Genomic DNA, 21,637 nt, shown 5'->3' with positions numbered 1-21,637 from the left:
TGAGGCAGGAGGATCACCTGAGGTCAGGAGTTTGAGACCAGCCTGACCAACATGGTGAAACCCCATCTGTACTAAAAATACAAAATTAGCCAGGCATGGTGGTGCACGCCTGCAATCCCAGCTACTCAGGAGACTGAGGCAGGAACATCACTTGAACCCAGGAGGCAGAGGTTGCAGTGAACTGAGATTGCACCATTGCACTCCAGCCTGGGCAACAAGAGTGCAACTTTGTCTCAAAAAAAAAAAAAAAAAAAAAAAAAAAAAAAAAAAAAAAAAAAAAAACCACCTTAAGGATGACACCGCTTCCTGTCCTAGGAACATGAGCATCAAACTACAAAAGCCAGTGTCAAGGCGGGATTTGGCTGGTCCCTGGAAAATGCATTCCCCTCAGAGGCTTGGTGGAGAACAGCACCCTTGGCAGGCATTTGTAGACTCATCCTGGGCCAGACAGGATCATCCAAGCTAGTGTGTTGAATCTGTTTGTAGTATAATTGGAGTCAATTATAATAACTAGAGTGACATCCCACATCCATCCTTTGGTGACTGAGCCAACTTCAGCAAGTTATTTAGCCTCCTGGGCCCTCAGTTTACTCATCCGTCTTATGGGACTAATAAAAGCTACCTTGTAGAGTTGTTAGGAAGATTAAATTTGACAATGTATAGGAAGTGCCCAGTTCAGTGTCTAGCATATAGTAAGTATTTGATAAGTAATATTTTTCATTATTATTATTATTTTGAGATGGAGTCTCCCTCTATTGCCCAGGATGGAGGGCAGTAGCGCAATCTCAGCTCACTGCAACCTCTGCCTCCTGGGTTCAAGTGATTCTCCTGCCTCAGTCTCCTGAGTAGCTGGGACTACAGGCATGTGCCACCATGCCTGGCTAGGTTTTTTATTTGTTTGTTTGTTTTTGTTTTTGTTTTGTATTTTTAGTGGAGACGGAGTTTCACCATATTGGCCAGACTGGTCTCAAACTCCTGACCTCGTGATGCGCCCATTTCGGCCTCCCAAAGTGGTGGGATTACAGGCATGAGCCACCACGCCCGGCCAATATTTATTAGTAGTAGTAGTATTAATAAGGCCCACTGGAAGAGTAAGCTAATTTTGTTTCTATAGAGTTTACACCCAATCTAGTCTAGACATGGGCTAATTTCAGTGGGGGCAACATTTCCTTAAATATCAATTGGAGCTGGTCAGAGTCTCAGAACTGAGACAAGGACCAGCAGATGCTAGACTCCCTTAGGAGCACTCAGGAGCTTCCTAGACTCCCTGAGGAACACTCAGGAGCTTCCTATTTCCAGTCTTATTTTTCCATTGGTCTATGCTCAGGCCTGAACTCAGGCAATAAGCTGTTATGAAACTAGGGCAACGTTACTTGATCTCTAATAGATAAAAGCAAGAGCTGGTGAATCCTTCAGAGCAGTGCTTCCCACAGCCTGGCCCACAGAACAGGCACCATGCAAGATACCCCTCAAACGCAATAGTCCAAAGTCAAGTAGGTTTAAGAAACACTCAGAGCCACACAGTCCGATGGATTTCTTTACTGCAGAATAGTTCAGTGCTGGAATTAATTGTGAAGTTCATATTAATTCAATGCCCATGAACATCATAAACATTAGGAATTTTTTTTAAATCATAGGTTCGTGGATATGTTAGATACCATCTAATCGAATCACCTCCTCAATGCATTCATTCTGTGATAACATCCTGATAAACAATTACCAATTTCCCTGTTGGGGATGGAACTCAGTACATCGCCACGAAGTAGATTCCATGTGTAATGGTGCTAAAATTATAGGAAAGTTCTTTCTTATTTTGAAACAGCTTCTATCTCTTCTGAAGTTTTTACTCATATGTACTTTTTGTCATATGTATTTTGTCCTTTTGATGCCACCCAGCATGCAACTCCCAACTACACTCCTTCCAGGACTTGAAATTCCCAAGTGTCTTTTGAGGCTAAACATTTTCTTCGACTGTTCAGTTCATTGCTATTTCTAATTTCCACACACACAGCATTGTTCTTGTTAACGACTATTGGATGTACTGTAGTTTCATCCATGTCCTTTCAAATGTTCTTAGATGTAAACTGAACTCATCAGTGCATAGTATGGAAAGGCGATCACCTCCCTTGCTTTGGATGGTATACATCTGTAAACATGGTCAAAGGTTACAGTCACTCCTTAGGCAGCCCCATGGTGTGTGACGTCAATTCACATCCTGATGTTGCTTTTTATACGGACTTCTGCTGTGAAGCCACATCTCACAAAACCTGTAGTCATGCAGTTGAACTTTGAATGTAAATACTGGGATCTAAATTACCTTTATTGCACTTCACTTCACCTGAACTCAACCTTCTCCCCTGTCATGATTTTTCTTTAGAATACTGGCTCTGATAGCCAAGGTGTTAGTTCTCTCTCACTTTGCATACTGGAAAGTATGATTTCTGTTTTTTCATGTAAGTTATCGATTTACAATTTTAAAAAAGAATAAGAAGGCCTGATTTAAAATTTTAAAAAGATAAGAGGGCCTCCAGGTTGGGAATGATTATGAAATAAGGGTAATTCTCCCAAGTTACCAAAAGTTGTTGATCATGGTTATTCAACAAACGATATTCCACTAGCCAGTCTACGTTTCTTTACCAAGTCTTCGAAGATATATAAGTGAATCTGTCAACATCCTGGATTTGCTAAAATCCGAGCTGTTGCCTTAATCCACTGATAAAGCATTTATTTATTTATTTTTGAGACAGAGTCTCGCTCTGTCGCCCAGGCTGGAGTGCAATGGTGTGATATCGGCTCACTGCAACCTCCACCTCCCAGGTTCAAGCGATTCTCCTGCCTCAGCCTCCTGAGTAGCTGGGATTACAGGCGCGCGCCACCATGCCTGGCTAATTTTTGTATTTTTAGTAGAGGTGGGGTTTCACCACGTTGGTCAGGCTCATCTCGAACTCCTAACCTCAGGTAATCTACCCACCTCAGACTCCCAAAGTGCTGGGATTATAGGCATGAGCCACCGCGCATGGCCAGCATTTATTTTTAAAACGAAGGGAGGGTGGGGAATGAGTAATTTGCCAAGATTTACTTTTTAGTAAACCATGTTGGCTCCTAGAAACCATGGCTTCCTTTGATGAGGATTTACCATCCTGGTGATAAATAACAAAAGAGGTAGAGCAACACACTTTAGACCGTGGGTTTTGAAGTCAAATGACATTTCCATTAGTTACTAACCCACATGCTGTTGAGCAGGTTGGTTAAGCCTTAGTTTCCTCAACTATAAAAGATTTTTAAAGTAAAAGAGATAATATATGCAAACTGCTTACAGAGTGCTGGGGACAGAGAAAATGCTTAATACAATGATCATTATTTTTAAAGTTAGGCTTGCTGGATTTTGGTGGGAAATCAAGATGGCTTCCTTCTGAAAACTGCATCTGTCTCATGTCTGATTTCACAGAAACAACTTTGAGATGGGGATTCTTGAGCACACGAGTTACTGAACGAGAACTCTCAGGGAAAAGGGAGTGAGAGCTGCAGGATAGGGTAGAGAAAGGAGTAAGTTAGAATGTGGTTTCAGGTGAAGTCTCCTTTCATTCCCTTCCCAGGGGGAGCTCTGGGGCATAAATTGCCTGTCCTGTGTCCATCCTGGCTTGAGAAAAGGCTTACATGGACCCCGCCCCAACTCACCCAAGTCAATTATGTCTACTGGACACCCAGGGCCATGGCTTGAGAGATGGAACTCCCAGCACTTGCTGGCAAGGCTGGTCTCTTCACCCAAAGCCACTTTTATGGGGAAGGCTGTAGAAATGAGCAGCTGCTTCCTCAGGGTGAAGGACACCTAACCAGTACAAGGGACCCCGGGGGTTTGAGTGTCACATTCTCACTAGCATCTGCTGTGGAGACAAGCCAGTCACTCCATCAAAACTCAGAACCCACCAACAAGGGTGATCTCTGGGGCAAAACACATAAAACTGTATGCCACCTCCATTATCTTATCCTCTCTTTTTTTTCCCCCTTCTTCAAAACTTTCCTTTTAGTAAAATACATTGTGATTAAGCACAATTACAAGAGACCACAATATCTTCACTTCCAAGTTGTAGTCTGTCTTACGGCTGTCAAAACATGGTTACGAACTATTTTTTTCTGCAAAGAGCTCAAATGTAAAGTACAGAACTCAATACAGAGGGGGAAAATTAATAGCTACAACACGGTACATAACATAGCCTTCAGCAGGGCCCAGCACATAAGAGAATCAAGAGCCCACATGTTCTACCAGAGGTGTGGTCACATTTTAGACACTCCTCCCAAAGTGTATTTTGGGACAATTCCACCATAAAGTTATAGAAAGAGGGATCCCAACAACTGTCCTCTCCTGAGGTTATCTTTGTTAAGACAATCGTCATACTATATCCTTGGAAAGCATACGGACTTGAAGCCAAATTTTACTCTGAAAATTAGTAGCTGAGGAACTTTCATTGAGGTTCTAACCTCCTTAAGTCTCTGTTTTCTCATTTGCTAAATGAATAAAATAACTTCAAAAATTACAGGTGGGACATTAAGTAAAGTCACATATAAAAATTGCAATGTGGTATTTGGTACATGTAAAATCTTCAAAGTGTAGCACATCTATTTTAAATTCCTTCAAAAAGTTTTAGAGGGGACTACAAAGCTAAAATTTGAGGAACTACTGAAATCTTACAATAATGAACCATTACTATTGTATCTAAAAGTAGCAACACACATACTAAATTGATATCTCTTGTGTTTAAGTTTGACATCACAGGGCCTTTTTAAAAAAATATTGAGGCATTAGGATCAACAGATTTGTGTGTCTCTTGGGTCCCTCCTCACACCACCATCTTCCATAATGGTCCCACCATTTGGAACTGCTCGGACAGTTTTGATTGTCACAATGATAGGGGAGGTAGGGCATTAATGACATTTAATGGGCAAGTCCAGGGATACCAAACATCCAGCATCATCCAAAACCATCTCTTACTATGAAGAACTGTCTCATCTACCTCCTACATGATTGCCCAAGGTTTATTGGACATTCACAAAGGTAAAAATTGTTCATAATTATTTGAGACTATAACCTAAATACTTTCACATGTAAACAAACGATTTAATGCTCAGGGTGAATATAAATGGATTTTCCAGAAATGCAACTGCCACGTAAGTCAAGGGATGACTGCAAGCTGTTTTGTTCCAGACTCTATTGTTCACCATGCCCAAAAATCATGACAAAGCCACTTAATGAAACCAAGTCACCAACACAACATGCCTCCATCAGTCCACATTTGCAAATGACCCATTCATGGCGAGTCTACTCACAGGTGTAGGCATCTGACTTCTCATGTTTTCCAATGTGGTTGTCCTGAGCATTTTCATGTTAAAATGCATATTTCAATATAAATTGTTTTCCTTTCATTTTGTTTTATATTACAGTTGGGGTATTTTAGTGATTTTTAAAAAATTACATGAATGGGTAGGTTATATTGTCTATGTGTGTCTTAGGAGAATAGTAAAGAAGATTTTAACAAAATTTTTGTAATTACAAAGGGGTATCTAAAGGTTTATGAACTGACATGATCTCATCTTTGACAGAGATGAGGGCATTGGTCATGGTCACCCTCATAACACAATCTCAGGTCCTTCAGCCCTGACTCCTTTTTCAGACTTTTCTCCTAGGAAGACTGAGCCTCCTCACCCAGGCATGAAAGCTTGGCAAGGATGCTCAAGCGTCAAGGTCAAAGCTGCATGTCCATGTGATCCTGTTGGCTAGGATTAGGTCCTTGCACATTGCAAAGTTTGCTGATGAGACAAAAAAAGCTGGAACTTAACTAAAAGGCTCCACACAGCAAAGGAAATAACAGAGCAAACAGACAACAGAATGGGGGAAAATATTTGCAAATCATGCCTCTGACACAGGACTAACATCCAGAATCTACAAGGAACTCAAACAACTCAACAAGAAAAATAAACAAACAAAAAAACAAACATGAAAAGCTGAGCAGAAGATCTGAACAGACATTTCCCAAAACAAGAAACACCAGTGGCCAATAAACACAGGAAACAATATTCAATGTCACTAATCATCAGAAAAATGCAAATTAAGACCACAGTGAGAGATCATCTCACACAGTTAAAATGGTTATTATTAAAAACTTAAAAGCAATAGATGTTGGCATGGGTGGAGAAACAAAGGAACACTTACACGTTGTTGGTGGCAATGTAAATTAGTTCAAACTCTGTGGACAACAGTATAGAGATTTCTCAAAGAACTAAAAATAGAACTACCATTTGACCCAGCAATCCCACTACTGGGTATCTGCCCAAAGAAAAAGAAATCATTACATTAAAAAGACACCTCTGTGTCACTGCAGCACCATTCCCATAGCAAAGTCATGGACCTAAGTGTCCATCCGCCTTAGAACCCATCAACAGTTGACTGGATGAAGAAAATGTGGTATACGCACACCATGGAATACTACAGAACCATAAAAAAGAATAAGATGATGTCCTTTGCAGCAACTTGGATGGAACTAGAGGTCATCATCCTAAGCAAACTAACTGAGAAACAGAAAACCAAATATTGCATGTTCTCACTTATAAGTAGGAGGTAAACAATAGGTACAAGGAGCATAAAGATGGAAATAATAGACACTAGAACTCCAAAAGGGAGAAGGGTGGGAGGGAGACAAGGACTGAAAAATAACCATCCAGGTACAATGTTGACTATTCGGGTAATGAGTACACTAGATGCCCAGTCCCCACCAGTATGCAATATGCGCATGTATCAAAAAAGCACAAGTACCCCTTGAATCTAAAATAAATTTTTCAAAAAGACTGAAAGAGTTTCCCAAAGTCTCTGAAGATCTTCTATTGTCACAAGTGATCCTATTGTTGTAAGTGACAATAGGGTCTCCTACTACCACTTGGTCATTCATCTCAATTCTCTACCTCCATTAAGATCACCATAGAAGTTTCTGTCTTTGATACTGAAGATTAGACTCTTGCAGGGCCTTTCAGCTAAGCACAAACAAAGCATACAACCCAATTTATTTTGCTTGCAAGTAGAGTTGAAGTAGATATCTGAGTATATAAGTAGATATTTTCCTTTATCTCTATTGACAAACCACAAACACAGGTGGTGTCAGGACAAACCTACTTACAAACTCGTTGGAATGTTTAGTGTTTCAGGTTCTCTTTGGTTCAGAAAGTTAAAGAGCATTATAAACAGTACACATTGGCTGGGCACGGTGGCTCATGCCTGTAATCCTACAAGTATGGGAGGCAGAGGCGGGTGGATCACCTGAGGTCAGGAGCTCAAGACAAGTTTGGCCAACATGGTGATACTTAGTCCCTACTAAAAAATACAAAAATTAGCTGGGCGTGGTAGCAGGCACCTGTAGTCCCAGCTACTCGGGAGGCTGAGAAAGGAGAATTGCTTGAACCTGGGAGGCAGTTGCAATGAGCTGAGATTGTGCCACTGCACTCCAGCCTAGGCAACAGCAAGACTCTGTCTCATACGAAGAAAAGAAAAGTATGCATCTGTATTTATTTTAGATGGAAAATAAGATGGCTACAAGAATGAATATATAGAATTAGACTGAATTGACTTTTTCTTCTGTGAATTTTGGTATTTTCTCTGGTTAAATAGAAAAAACATGGCAAAATACTAAGTCTGCTGGAAATGACGAGATAAAGAAACTTATCTGCCACCTTCCACACACACACACACACACACACACACACACACACACACACACACACACAAAGAACCAATTTTTATATTTCTAGAAGGCAACCTAAGACCTTTGGTTCTCTGTCTAGGACATGAAACACTTACCATGCTGTACTTGCATCTGGCTTTTTCAACTAGGTTGAGCACAGAGAAAGAACCACAAGGATGCTACAATTAAAGGGAGTGTGCCTGAACACAAACTCAAGGGGACGTGTATGTTGTTATTACATAAACCAGAATGCAAAGGCCCTTGAGGTTGAATAAGAACTCTAAATCTCCTAGTTTCTACAATCCCCAAACCAATATTTTTCCAGAGGAGGCACTGGTGTTTCTAATCCAGCATGGAGCAAAATAAAAAACAATAAGGACTTTACATTTTTCTGATAAATTAACATGAACAGAAGGAAAAACAGCAATTGTCTCCACTGAAATAACAACCCCTCCTTGCCTGCAGCCATTTGAATCAGAGATTGTTTGCATTAATAAGGCGTTAGCCTCTTTTTTTTTTTTTTTATTGTCAAATGCCATTTGTTCAATGTCCCACATTTGCCCGTGAAATTCAGGGCAATGAAGCTGACAAAATGTAATTTACTTGCATTGAAATGGGCCAGATCCACAATTTACTCTCCCAGCCTCTCAAGCTGGATTTCACATTCAGTGGCCTTCCTGAACTCTCAGAGAGGAAGTCAACTTCCCTGTGCCACAAACAGCAAGGCTGTAGCAGGCGGGCAGCCCCAGGAGCAGCTGTCCAGGCCTCCGGTAACACTGGGGTTTTTCCAGAGGAGGAGGAGGAATGTTCCCATAAATGTCGAACAAGTGCCAAAGCTCTTCCTAAGAATTAGTTCACCTTTACTGCATGTACCTTATAATTAATGCAACTTTATAGACAAGACAAGAGTGAAAAACACAGATTGAGTCATCTCTGGAAAAATAACAAGCTCAGAAAGCATTTGCTAGAACATAGGACTTAAAGAACACAACTAAACTTCCCATATAGGCCACATGTAGAAAACGTTTCATCATCATGGAGAATTTTTGAAATGGAAGGCAGAAAAAATAAGTCAGGGAACATTCAGTAAAGGCATCCCAAAGTGTGGATATTTGGGGCAAGGTTTTCCATACAGATAACACAGTATTGTGCTAAAAACTGTCTTACGAGATCTATGTTCAATGTTGTCTATCGTGGGCATTATTTATAATACCCAGAAATCCAGAAGAAAATCAATGCCCAGTAAACAGGGAATTGGTTAAATAAATTATGGTGCATCCATGCTGTGGAGCTACTAAAAAAATCAGGTCATAAACATGTACTTAGTACCATGGAAAAATGTTTCCAATACAACCTTACATTTTAAAAGCAGTTTACAAAGACTTATGTACATTTTGATCTTAATTGTATAACCTACACAAAAGCTTATATATGCATGGGGAGGAGAGGGAAAGATACATACTCTTTAATGTTGGCAGTGACTACGTGTAGGTGGTGGGATTACACCTTATTTCTTATTTTGTGTGCTATTCCATAGCTTTAAAAAAATGTTCTACACTAAACATGTCTCACCTTAATAAGAAGAAAAAAGAAACAATAAAAATTTTAAATTGCCTCATTTCTGAAAAACAAGGTGGGATGCAGTAGCAGTTCTATGGTATTCAAACTTAATTCCTTTAAATAACATCTACTCCCTGCAAACCCCACCCCTTGGTAAGGGGGGAAAAATTCTTTCTTAGAGGATTTGAATCAAGGATGAGATTAATGGATATCCTCTGCTCCAAAGAAAAATACGTATTTGCCTGTATTTCACATTCATATTTAAAACATATTTTCTCTACCAAAATAAGCCAGCATCTGATTTTTAATGGATTTGGAGAAATCCATTTCCAAATGCCTGTAGCATCTGTGAATACTTCATTTAACAATTAGCAGGATCTTTCTTTTTAGATGGTATTAGAACTGATTTGCAGGGTTATACCATAATCAGGAATGTTCCCACCCTTTGGAAAGCTCTAATCTTATCTTGACCAGCCTGCCCTCTGCCCCCACGGAATAAAAACAATAATGTCTGCAGTAGAGACTAAATGTGTAGCTCTCAAAGAAAACGACGACAAACCCAGAAACTCTATAAGGCATACAGAAAAAACGTTTCCACGCCCCACCATTGTTTGAACAGAGGTGAGTATAGCTGTGATCAACTGATCAGGAACGAATGTCCAACTTGAAATGAACTCAAGCCCAGGGCATTTCAGCGGTGACCAATCAGAGAGCGGCACAGACAACCAGTGTGCGGAGGTAATTCCTTCAGCAGAAGACAGTCAACTCAGCAAGGGCCTTTCCTACCAATTAAAGGTAGTCAATATTGATTATCTGAGGGATTTCCATGCTCAAGAAGCAAATTAGAAACTCAATACCTGAACTATTCCTAAATGCAGTTATCAACTTCAGAGTTTTATCTCATAAAACCAATTCAGCTTAGAGTTTAATTCTATTAAATTAGGGCTTAGAAATAAGATTTGCTCTAGAATGAATGCATCATTAGTTTTAAAATGCAATATACTGAAACCCAAAATGTGCTGTATTACAGTTTGGAGAATAAATGAGTAAAGATGGCATCTAAATGCACTTTTCCCTAAGTATGTTTATCAGTTGAAAAAGTGATTGTTTATAAAGACGCCAAGTCCTTTGGTAGGAGGGACACATCCCCTCTCTTTAGCATAAAGTAACCCCACTTCTTCCAGTAAAAGGCTACAGTTTCCCCTTTGTTCTTAGACCTCCTTATTACACCACTGAGAAATATAAAAGCAGGGAAGAGAGGAAAAGCTACATTTCCCTTGGTATGTTCTACACTGAAGTCTCACGAAACTTGGGATATGTGTTCCTCCAAAGTAAACGAGGGTAAACCCCAAGAGGAACTGCCCAGTACTGTGTAAGTCATAGCATGCTGCACTTGTGCTAGGGTTTTTGTTCTGCCCCTTTTCAATAAGACAGAGAGCCAGGGAAGATTCTCCTTCTATGTGATGCCAGGAACAGGGTCCTCTGGCTGGTAGACGCTGATCCTTATTTTTAACATCTTGCAGAAATAAAAAATATGTCCCTGGGCCAGGCACGACAGCTCATGCCTATAATCCCAGCACTTTGGGAGACCGAGGTGGATGGATCGCTTGAGGTCAGGAGTTTGAGACCAGCCTGGCCAACATGGTGAAACCACATCTCTACTGAAAACACAAAACTTAGCGGAGCTGGTGGTGCATGCCTGTAGTCCCAGCTACTCAGGAGGCTGAGGCAGGAGAATTGCTTGAACTTGGGAGGTGGAGGTTGCGGTGAGCTGACATCAGGCCACTGTACTCCAGCCTGGGCAACAGAACAAGACTCCGTCTCAAACAACAAAAAAAAGAAGAAGTCCCTAATGAAATCTAGCAAAGAAGCTTTTCCTGCACTGCAACGCCTGCTTCCCCATGCACATGAGGGTTGGGGCATCCGATACAAGAAAAGCTCAGTAGGTACAAATCTAGTAAACAGAGATATTACAAGACTGAGAATCATAAATAAAATAGAAACAGTTTCAGACCATGTCAAAGAACCCCTGGGAAGACCTGAATATTGAAAGATGCTCCATTCTGGGGAGAACAGCTGCTGATCTCGATACAGTCTTAGATGCTCTGATGACAAGAGGCGATTTCCATCCATAACAATGGCCTGAGCTGAGTTCTTTAGCACTGAAACTACATTTGCCATTTTGAAAGGAAATGATTACGTTTCCATGAATTGCACTGTGTCACACTATATTTTAGGGCCTTGCATAGCATTATTATGCCTTCATGAAATATTGCCACACATTGTCTCATCTACTGTAAAAGAAAGCCAGTGTTCACAGTGTCTTGTAAATAGATGACATATGGGTTAATCTAGCATTTGCATTTGGGAGGAATAATTCAACATTAAACTCTTCCACATATAAAAACACAAAGCTAACACAAAAGATGTCCAGGGAGCTTCAGCAAATGGAAGGTGATCACAGCGTGGTCTGGTTTTAATACAGGGTTTTCAGGTAGATCATATCATGATAATGGGATTCTTAGCACTGTAATAATCCACAACTTTCAGTACATTATGGGACATGTAAGATGTGAAGGAGAGGATCCTGAGATCTGATTGAGACCAGCTTTTCCCGAATGAACTAACCATGTACCATCTTCCATCCCTCCTTTTTAGCTGTCATCGATTTGTCCTTACATGATTTGTGCAAGCCTAATTTATCTATTGGAAAAACAAAACAAAACAATACCTAAGGGGATACAAGGAGATGGTAAAGCCCCATCTTTTCCCTGGGGAAAAGTAGTTGTACAGCTAAATATGAGGGAATATTTCCAAGTTTCAGTCCAACATGGGGAATTAGGACCAAAGTTTCCCTAAGGAAAATTTGCAGGTCCCAGTTGAGGACTGATGTCCTCAGTTGGGTAAATTAAGTTTCTGAAGCATCCCCCAGTTCCTACTTCATAAAAATGATCAATATAACCAGGCACAATGGTTAAAAAAAAATTGCTAAATTTAAATCTTGTTATTGCTATGTTACCTGGCTGCGGAGTCAGAATTAATTTAATTTTGTGAATGAAAGTCTTGATGATGATCCATTTCAAACCTCTAATGTGCTCACTTAGGGAAAGAAGGAGCCCTCCCTTGACTCTTGTCTCTCTCTGCCTATCAGTCACCTGCTACAAGGGAAAGAGATTCAAACGGAAGTCTGTAGATCATTAACTGGGTGCATGACCTTGAGTAAGTCATTTCATTTCTCCATCATCCAGTTTCCTTCACTTCTAGAAGGACTGGAGCAGAGGATGTCTAGGTCCAGCCTTGCTCTCAAATTTGGAATTTACAATTCTAACAGCTATTAGCAAGATAATACCTGGGAATTAAACAGAGAGGCAATAACAAAAAAGCAAAAACGACATCACCACTACCACTACCAAAAACCAAAAAAGGAGAAACATGTTCTCTTTTAGCAAGGAGAAAGGGAAGAAGTTGACCAAAATCAAAGACAAGACTGCTTCATCTATTAATAAAGCCTAAATATAAAATTCATACAATGTCAGCAAGATGTACCTGGGTTCAGAGTCTTTTTATAACGTAGCACAGTACTGTTTATTTGGGAATGAAGATAACATCCGACGAAGTAAAAGCATCCCACTGTCTGTCTTTTTCATGCAGCAGGGGCGGCCTGTAGACAAACACCAAGAGACAGGCACAGCTAATTTAAAAAATAAAATGCAAACTCCTGTGGCCCAGTTCAAATTGAGCCTGACAGTGAAGGTCACAGCAACTTTTCACTTTTGTTTAAAGATACTGCCTTGATCATTGCCGGATGTGAACAAAGACACAATAGCAAAGAAGAACCATTCTGAAGCGAGACCATCCTAATGTGCTCCTCCTCCACCTCCAAAAGCTTTCTTTTCTAGTTAAGAAAAAACATTGATAAATGACCAAATTCCTAACAGTTTGAAAAATGACAAATATAACGTTCCCCCAAGTACGTCGCTAGCAAAAGTAACCAAAACGTTCCAAGCGCGACGGAATCACTGGTGTTTTGAAGGTTCTCCGTGTTTCATAATTTCTTGCAACTTTTCAAACTCTTCCATTTTGTTTCTGCTTTCCTTGTTTTTCATTCCTTTTTTTTTTTTTTTTTTTTGACAATTTTTCTAGTCCCACCAATCACGAGGAGTGGTAAAGCACTTGAGTTTTAAAAAATTGCTCAAACCAGTTGTAAGATTCATTGTCTGCAAAGAAAATGACTTTGGTCTCCAACATGTGTTTTCAATACAAATGCATCGCATAAAAAGTAAAAAGACCTCTTGTCTACTATGGCAATTCTCGCGGAGCCATTTTGGTCTTTATAGAAAGATCTCACTTATATCTTGGTAGAAAGGAAAATGTGAAACAAAGCAGACACTTCACCTTCCTCCGGCCTGTTTTATATTTCTCCCATGCTGTCTCCTAAAGACGCTAGCACTTGATAAAAGTTCAAGCCTTCTCAGTGCAGAACTCTGCTTGTCATTCCTTTGGAAGTGATTAAAGACATTAGCACAGCTTCACCATAAAAGCCTCAACAACAAGTGTCAGGGGCCCTTCCCCTCCACCCCCACTCACCGCTTTCTCCACCTTGCACCTTCCCAGCAAAAGTTCTATATGGGGAGGGGAGGTAATATTATCTTAATTTACTTTGTGTAGGTTCTATGATAGAAATAACACTACTTGTATATTTTTTTGCAAATTTCTTTTTTCCTTTTTTTTTTTTTTTTTTTTGAGACAGGATCAGCCAGACAGGAGTACAGTGTTGCAATCTTGGCTCATTGCAGCCTTGGCTTTCTGGGCTCAAGCAATTCACCCACCTCAGCCTCCTGAGTAGCTGAGACTACAGGCACGTGCCACCATAACTGACTGATTTTCTTGTATTTTTGTACAGATGGGCTTTTTCCATGTTGCCCAGGCTGGTCTTGAACTCCTGGGCTCAAGCAATCCACCCGCCTCGGTCTCCAAAATGCAGGGATTACAGGCATGAGCCACCATGCCCATCATGTTTTTTGCAAATATTTCTAAAGAATTTCACTCTCAGAATCAAAATTGTCTGCGTAACCACTGAGTTTCTAGGTGATGGTTGCTTCCTGAGACAAGCTCTGAAGCCAGAGGAGAACAATGCTCTTTAATACAACCAAAAAAGATGCCAAGGAAATATGGGGAGGTTAGAGTCAGACGACTCTAGATTTTAATCCTAATTCTATTTCTGTGTACAAATTATTTGGTTCTCTGTACCTTCTTCCCTAAGCTTAAAAGAGGAGGCACTAATACCTGCTTACTAGAGTTTAGAGGAAATCATTCATATGGAAGTAAAATAGTCAAAATGCGCCATTTGTATTTGTCAAGAGGACTTTTGCAGTTGTCATGTCTCAAAATCTCTGGAAGCTCCTTTCCACATTTTGAAATTTATCTATAGTTAACTACCCACCTTCCCAAGGAAGAATCCAAGTTACATTTCCTAGCTACCCCTGTAATTTAGATTCTTCAGTTTCTTCAGGGAAAGAGACCAAGGGCTGAGCATTCATTTTGTGGGCACAGATCACTAGATGCCACATGGTTCTCAAACCAGTAGCCATGGCACCAGCTTTCTGACCACAGGAAAGGCTGCAGCTCCCATGGCTGGTCTATTCTGGGGCATGTTTCTAGGTCTCCGTCCTGGAAGCCCAACTTGGGCTTCTCACTGATTATAGGAGCTACCACATCCTTTAATAAATCCCCTGTGGTTTCAACTACCTAAAGTGAATTCTGTTGTCTGTAACTAAAAACCCCATCAACTACATATTTGCAAGTTCTTGGTTACATGCTTGACAAATAGTAAAAATCTATGTATGTTCACTTCTTCTCTGTCACCCCCAATGCTTATAATTCCATCCTCATTAGCCAGACGAGAGAGGTATAGAAAGATGTGACGAGGATGGTTGCTGTGACTCACGCCTATAATCCCAACACTTGAGAGGCTGAGGCAGGAGTATCCCCTGAGCCCAGGAGTTCAAGACCACCATAGGCAACACACAGTAAGACCCATCTCCACAAAAAAATTTTAAAAGTAGCCAGGTATGGTGGCACATGCCTGTTTGTCTCAGCTATTTGGGAGGCTGAGGTGGGAGGATCACTTGAGCCCAGGAGGTAGAGGTTGTAGAGAGCTGTGATCATGCCACTGCACTCCAGCTCGGTTGACAGAGTGAAACCCTATGCAATCAATCAATCAATCAATCAATGTAAAGAAAGTTACCTATACCAAAATCTCAACCCATTAGCCTGACGTGATACCTACACATCATACAACTTTAGAGTAAGTTATCTGCAGAAGATTCATGGTTCATACAACTGTAACAGATTAATTAGTAGAAGCATAGCCGGGTGTGGTGGCTCGCACCCGTAATCCCAGCACTTTGGGAGGCCGAGGCGGGCAGATCACAAGGTCAGGAGTTCGAGACCAGCCTGGCCGACATAGTGAAACGCTTTCTTTACTAAAAATACAAAAAATGAGCCAGGCTTGGTGGCGGGCGCCTGTAATCCCAGATATTCGAGAGGCTGAGGCAGGAGAATGGCTTGAACCCAGGAGGCAGAGGTTGCAGTGAGCCGAGATCGTGCCACTGCACTCCAGCCTGGGTGACAGAGCGAGACTCTATCTCAAAAAAAAAAAAAAAAATTAGTAGAAGCAGTCCCTAGAGGAATGGGGTATTGAAAGTGAAGATTTAATAGGTAGGCAGTGGGCATAAGGAGGAGGATCATAAACAATGGCCCCAGAAGGTAGACTCAGATGGAGGGTGATCCAGGAGGGATCAGGACTGAAGAGTGTGAACTGCAGGATGCCAAAAGGAAATACCCTTTCTTTTGCCTAAGACTGTGGGATGGCTTATAGAAACCAAAGCCATCCTTGTGTCCAAAGGGAGATAGTCTTCACACAGAGCAGAATACATAGAAGGGCAGTTTTCAATCTCAGAAAAAAATCCGAAAGGCAACAAAAGACATACAGTGATGGTGACCAGCTGCTTAAGTTCTGCTAAGCATCCTCTGAATTCTCAAGTTATTTTACATGGCCTTCTTTCCAACATGGATCATTTTCTATATCATACGATGGTCATGTTGCATATACCTTAGGAGTTCCACTATACCCTAATAATGCATGGAACTTTCCTGCCTTCTTTATGTCTTGCAAAGCATCTAACCAAATGTATTGTGTATCGTATTGAGGAAGAGCTCGATAGATGCTCTGTGAAAGAATAAGTGCTGAAATGAAACAGGTTCTAATCCATCTTCTTACAGTCATGATTTTTTTACTAGTTACTGAATTCTGCTTAATATGCATACAGTCAGATTTTTCTGATAGTGAAATGATCATGCACTTTTCTCCATGCAATACAAGTACCCATCACTCCCACCTCTCCTCAAAACTTATGAACAATAATTCCAGCTTCAAGTCACAAACGCGGGGCTTTTTAAGTGATCTCACCTTGTACATTTGCCTTATCTAAGCTTTCCAAAAAATTTCCTTCTTTGGTGTGTGTTATATACCTGCCTCATAGATTATTGGCATGTTTACAATCCACTGCCAGAACTCGCAGCTCTGACTTCATGAATTTACACATAACTGATCTCAGCAAACACAGCGCAAGGTCTTCTTTCAGCTTCCAAGTCTGATTTCTATAGCCTCCTCCAGAATGGTTTCCCTATTAATGTAGTCAACATTAGTGTACTTGCCCTCAGAGCAATCCTTCATTCACTCAAGGAACATTCATTAACCACATTGTGACAAGCACTATATTAAATGCCAAAGATACCATGATAAACACAGAGGTTAGGGTGGAACAAATATTCACAAAATACTTGGGGAAAATAAAATATGTGGACTGGGCCTGGTGGCTCATGCCTGTAATTCCAGCACTTTGGGAGGCTGAGGGAGGAGGATCACTTGTGGTCAGGAGTTTGGGACCAGCCTGGCCAACATGGTGAAACCCTGTCTCTACTAAAAATATAAAAATTAGCTGGGCATTGTGGCTGGCACCTGTATTCCCAGCAACCTGGGAGGTTGAGGCATGAAAATTGCTTGAACCCAGGAGGTGGAGGTTGCAGTGAGTCAAGATTGCCCCACTGCACTCCAGCCTGGACAACAGAGCAAGACTCTGTCTCAATCAATCAATCAATTGATCAATAATAAAGAAAATAAAATAGCTGGACTTGACATAGCCTGGCAGGGGAGCAATTAGGCATCCCAGTAAAGTAATATTTGAATTGGTGTCATAAACTGGAAATGGCCATATACTCATTGCAGCTCCTCTCATTAAGAGGTGACAACAGTTTCCTTACCCCTTCATTTTGGGCTGGCCTCACAGCTTGTTTTGACCAATACAATCCATCAGAGGTAACCCGCTGTGAGTTCTGAGCCTTGTTCTTAAGGAATTTTGCAGCTTCTTCTCTCCTGCTGTTGGAACATCTCTGACATCATGACAACAAGCCCAGGCTAGCTTCTTTACGCACAAGAGATGACATGAAAGGTAGGCCTGGGCATCACACCTGTCACAGCTGAGGTCCCAGAAAAACGAGTCATCACAGTCAACACCAGAGGTGAGCGTCTTAGATAAACCCCACCAAAACTGTTGACCCACAGATTTGTGAGCAACTTTATGATTGTTGTTAGGGGATGGTTTCTTATGCGGCAAATGCTAACTGATGCAATTGGGATCTGAAAATAAGTTAAAAAAACAAAAGGCCTGGAATCTATGCAAATAGGCCATGCAGAGACATTAAGGCCCCCAAGAGAGTAACATCAGAGAAACTGGAAGACATGTATGGGAAGGGCTTGGGGCCGGTGTGGGGTGGGCATGAGGCACCTCCCTGAAGCCTGCACAGCATGTGTTCATTGAGGAAGCTCTTCATACCCCAGTTTCCTGGAACGGAGACCCCTAACCTCTCAACTCTCTTATATCCTAGATAGTTTTTTGACTCTGTTCACAATTACACAATTGCACCTTGTTTATTTTCTTCCTCCCACTCACTCCCAGTTCTGGGCCATTGGCACCATGTTCCATGTCCTGATTTGGGGTAAATTTGAATTGTCGTGACTCAGAGAAGCATCCAGTCATCTGTTAAAGCATGCTACTGCTAGCTGGGTGTGGTGGCTCACGCCTGTAATCCCAACACTTTTGGAGGCTGAAGCAGGCAGATCACAAGGTCAGGAGATCGAGACCATCCTGGCTAAGACGGTGAAACCCCGTCTCTACCAAAAATACAAAAAAATCAGCCGGGTGTGGTGGAGGGCATTTGTAGTCCCAGCTGCTGGGGAGGCTGAGGCAGGAGAATGGTGTGAACCCGGGAGGCGGAGCTTGCAGTGAGCTGAGATCGCACCACTGTACTCCAGCCTGGGCAACAGAGCAAGACTCCGTCTCAAAAAAATAAAATAAATAAACAAATAAAAATAACTGCCCTAGGAATGGCTTTGAGAATCCTGTTCTCAACCTTAAAATGCACGTTTTTTGAGCCTCGGTCTCCTGGGCTCAGGCAATCCTCCCACCACAGCCTACCAAGTAGCTGGGACTACAGGCACACACCATCACGCCAGGCTAATTTTTTTTTTTTTTTTTTTGAGACAGAGTCTTACCCTGTCACCCAGTCTAGAGTACAGTGGTGCAATCTCCGCTCACTGCAACCCCCATCTCCCAGGTTCAAGCGATTCTCCTGCCTCAGCCTCCCAAGTAGTTGGGATTACAGGAGCACACCACCACGCCCAGCTAATTTTTGTATTTTTAGTGGAGATGGGGTTTCACCATGTTGCCCTGGTAGGTCATGAACTCTGCCCGCCTTGGCCTTCCAAAGTGCTGGGGTTACAGGTATGAGCCACCACCCCTGGAAGAATGTACTTTTCTCCAAGCAAGACAAATGCCCATCACTCCCACCTCTCCTCAAAACTCATGAAAAGTCCATCGCTTTTCAAAGAGTTTGGGCCTCAAACTATTTTTGTCTTTCTTCCTTCTCTCATTATTTACTCCAGGCACCAAAAAAAGAAGAGGAAAAAAAAATGCATTCGTCTGTCTGGAATAGATTTGGTTCTTGGCGTTAATTCTTCCTTTAGTAATTATGTTCCAGTTGGGTTTCCCTCAGAAACAGGATTCGATTCAACAGCACGGGTGCAGGGAGTTGATTTGGGAGGTAAACACAGGAAGGACAAGTGAAGGAGTAGGAGAATGGCAGAAAATAATGGCCTGGTGAGCTGTTGATAGCTACGGGCATCCAGCGCTTCATCCTGCCGAGGCAGCTCTAAGGAAACCACATAGAAAAGTCTCGGTATTATCCCACCAAGGACTGGGGAACTGCAGTTCTTATCCCCCAACTCCCTTTATGTCCCTTCCTGCTTTGGGGTTGCCTGTGAGGGCATTCAATTTCTGGCACCTCACGTTGTCTTGTGCTTGAGCTGTGCTATGTCCCTGGCCCAGAGACATCCCATAGACTAAGAGACAGAGACCTTGGAAAGAGGCTATAGGCAACCTGGAACTGCCCACTTCAACTACAGGTGAGCTGAGACGGGGGCCAGAGGGCTTTGGGATGAGGCATTTACTGCGTCTGCCATGACCCCATTTGCTGAAGACTCTCTCTGAGTCAACTCCAGTGTGAGATGCTTTGCGTGAGCTATCTCATGCAATGTTCAAACCAACACTTCGACATTATCATGAGCTCCATCTTACAGATGAGGAAACTGGGTCTCTGGCCCAAGTAAGTGGGGTACAGCCAGATCCTGAGCTCGGTTCTGCTTCACTCACCCATGGACCTAGGTATCACATAGCTTACTAAGGTGGATCGCTCACCAATTGCAAAGCCGACGCTCGCCAGCATCACGGGAACCACAAAAGGACCGCAGAGGTGACCTTTGCTTGGAGTCAATCACAATCGCATACAAAGCCAAGGTGGGGTTTCTCCCCAATATTTCAGGCTTGGTGCTTCTTAGTTTGACGACTGACAATAACAGGCTTAAAGACCAGTGTTTTCTTCTCTTTAGTACTAATCCTCATGGTACTTAATACTTTGCAGTTGTGATAGTTAATAAGCATGTTTAATAGGAAGGTATAGTGGACACCTATCATTTTTCTGGGCATCTGATACACCCATTCTCCCTCCCAAATGCACTCTGATCTCCGAAGATAATTGTATCCCCTCCATTGGTTAGGCTTGCTGAGAAGGTGGGTTTAGGTGCCTCACTGTCATTTGAGAATTGGCAGCGTTTTGGTCCTTCCCAGAGGTGGGCCTGTGGCCTAAGCTTGACCAAGCCGATGTCCTCTCAAAGGACTTTGCATCTTGAACACAAGAACAGTGAGAACATGGTGAGTCTTTCATCAGAGCAGCAACGAGGTCCGGCCAGACAGGCCATTCTCCCTAGCATTGGGTGCCAGGCTTCCTTCTTCATACCTCCAGCCCTCGGAGCTCCCTTCTCCTGCCCCTACCTAAACCTGGTCTTCTTGTCTCTGGTTGATGCTTTTTGTTCTTCTTTTCCTCCCAATAAATCCCCTTTTGTTAAAAAGCCCAGAGTTCATTTTGACATGTGTAACAAAGAGCCATAACCAATACAGACAATAGAAAACCTGATGGTGAAATCTACAGCATCCACATCACCCTCTGAAGTCAAGATTTAAACAATGCAGCCAGGTGGGGTGGCTCACGCCTGTAATCCCAGTACTTTGGGAGGCCAACGCAGGCCCCTGAGGTCAGGAGTTCAAGACCAGCCTGGCCAACAGGACAAAACCCCGTCTCTACCAAAAATACAAAACAATTAACTGAGCGTGGTGGCTTGTGCCTATAATCCCAGCTATTTGGTAGGCTGAGGGAAGTGAATTGCTTGAATCTGGGAGGCAGAGGTTGCAGTGAAACAAGATCACACCACTGCACTCCAGCCTGGGAAACAGAGCAGGATTCCGTCTCAAAAAAAAAAAAGATTTAAACAATGCAACAGTTGCTGAGTGGCATTCCCACAGTTTCCCTCTGTCCGCCTCTGAAAGTATGCAAAACTCACCTGGCCTTAAGGGCAACTCCTTAGATACTGCAAAAAAACCTAAGCATATTAACTGAAATTTTTTCACTTAAATGTAAAGGCTATCCCAGTGCAAATAGTACTAAGTGTACACTGAAGGGTTTCTTTCTTTCTTTCTTTTTTTAATGAGCAGCTTTTCCTTCTTGCCCTGCCATATTGCCAAGCTCCATATTTTTATTTCAATACTCTGCATGATCAATTTATAATCTAAAGGCTTTAAAGCAGCTATTGATCTGCTTTTTAAAATCGCATTTTTATTCTTCCTCATGATTTCATAATCTTCTTTATACCATTTCCTTGCCTTGGAACTTGTCAC

Source organism: Macaca nemestrina, chromosome 18, assembly GCF_043159975.1.
Source record: "Macaca nemestrina isolate mMacNem1 chromosome 18, mMacNem.hap1, whole genome shotgun sequence".
NCBI lineage: Eukaryota > Metazoa > Chordata > Mammalia > Primates > Cercopithecidae > Macaca > Macaca nemestrina.
Note: the sequence above shows the minus strand (reverse complement) of the source record.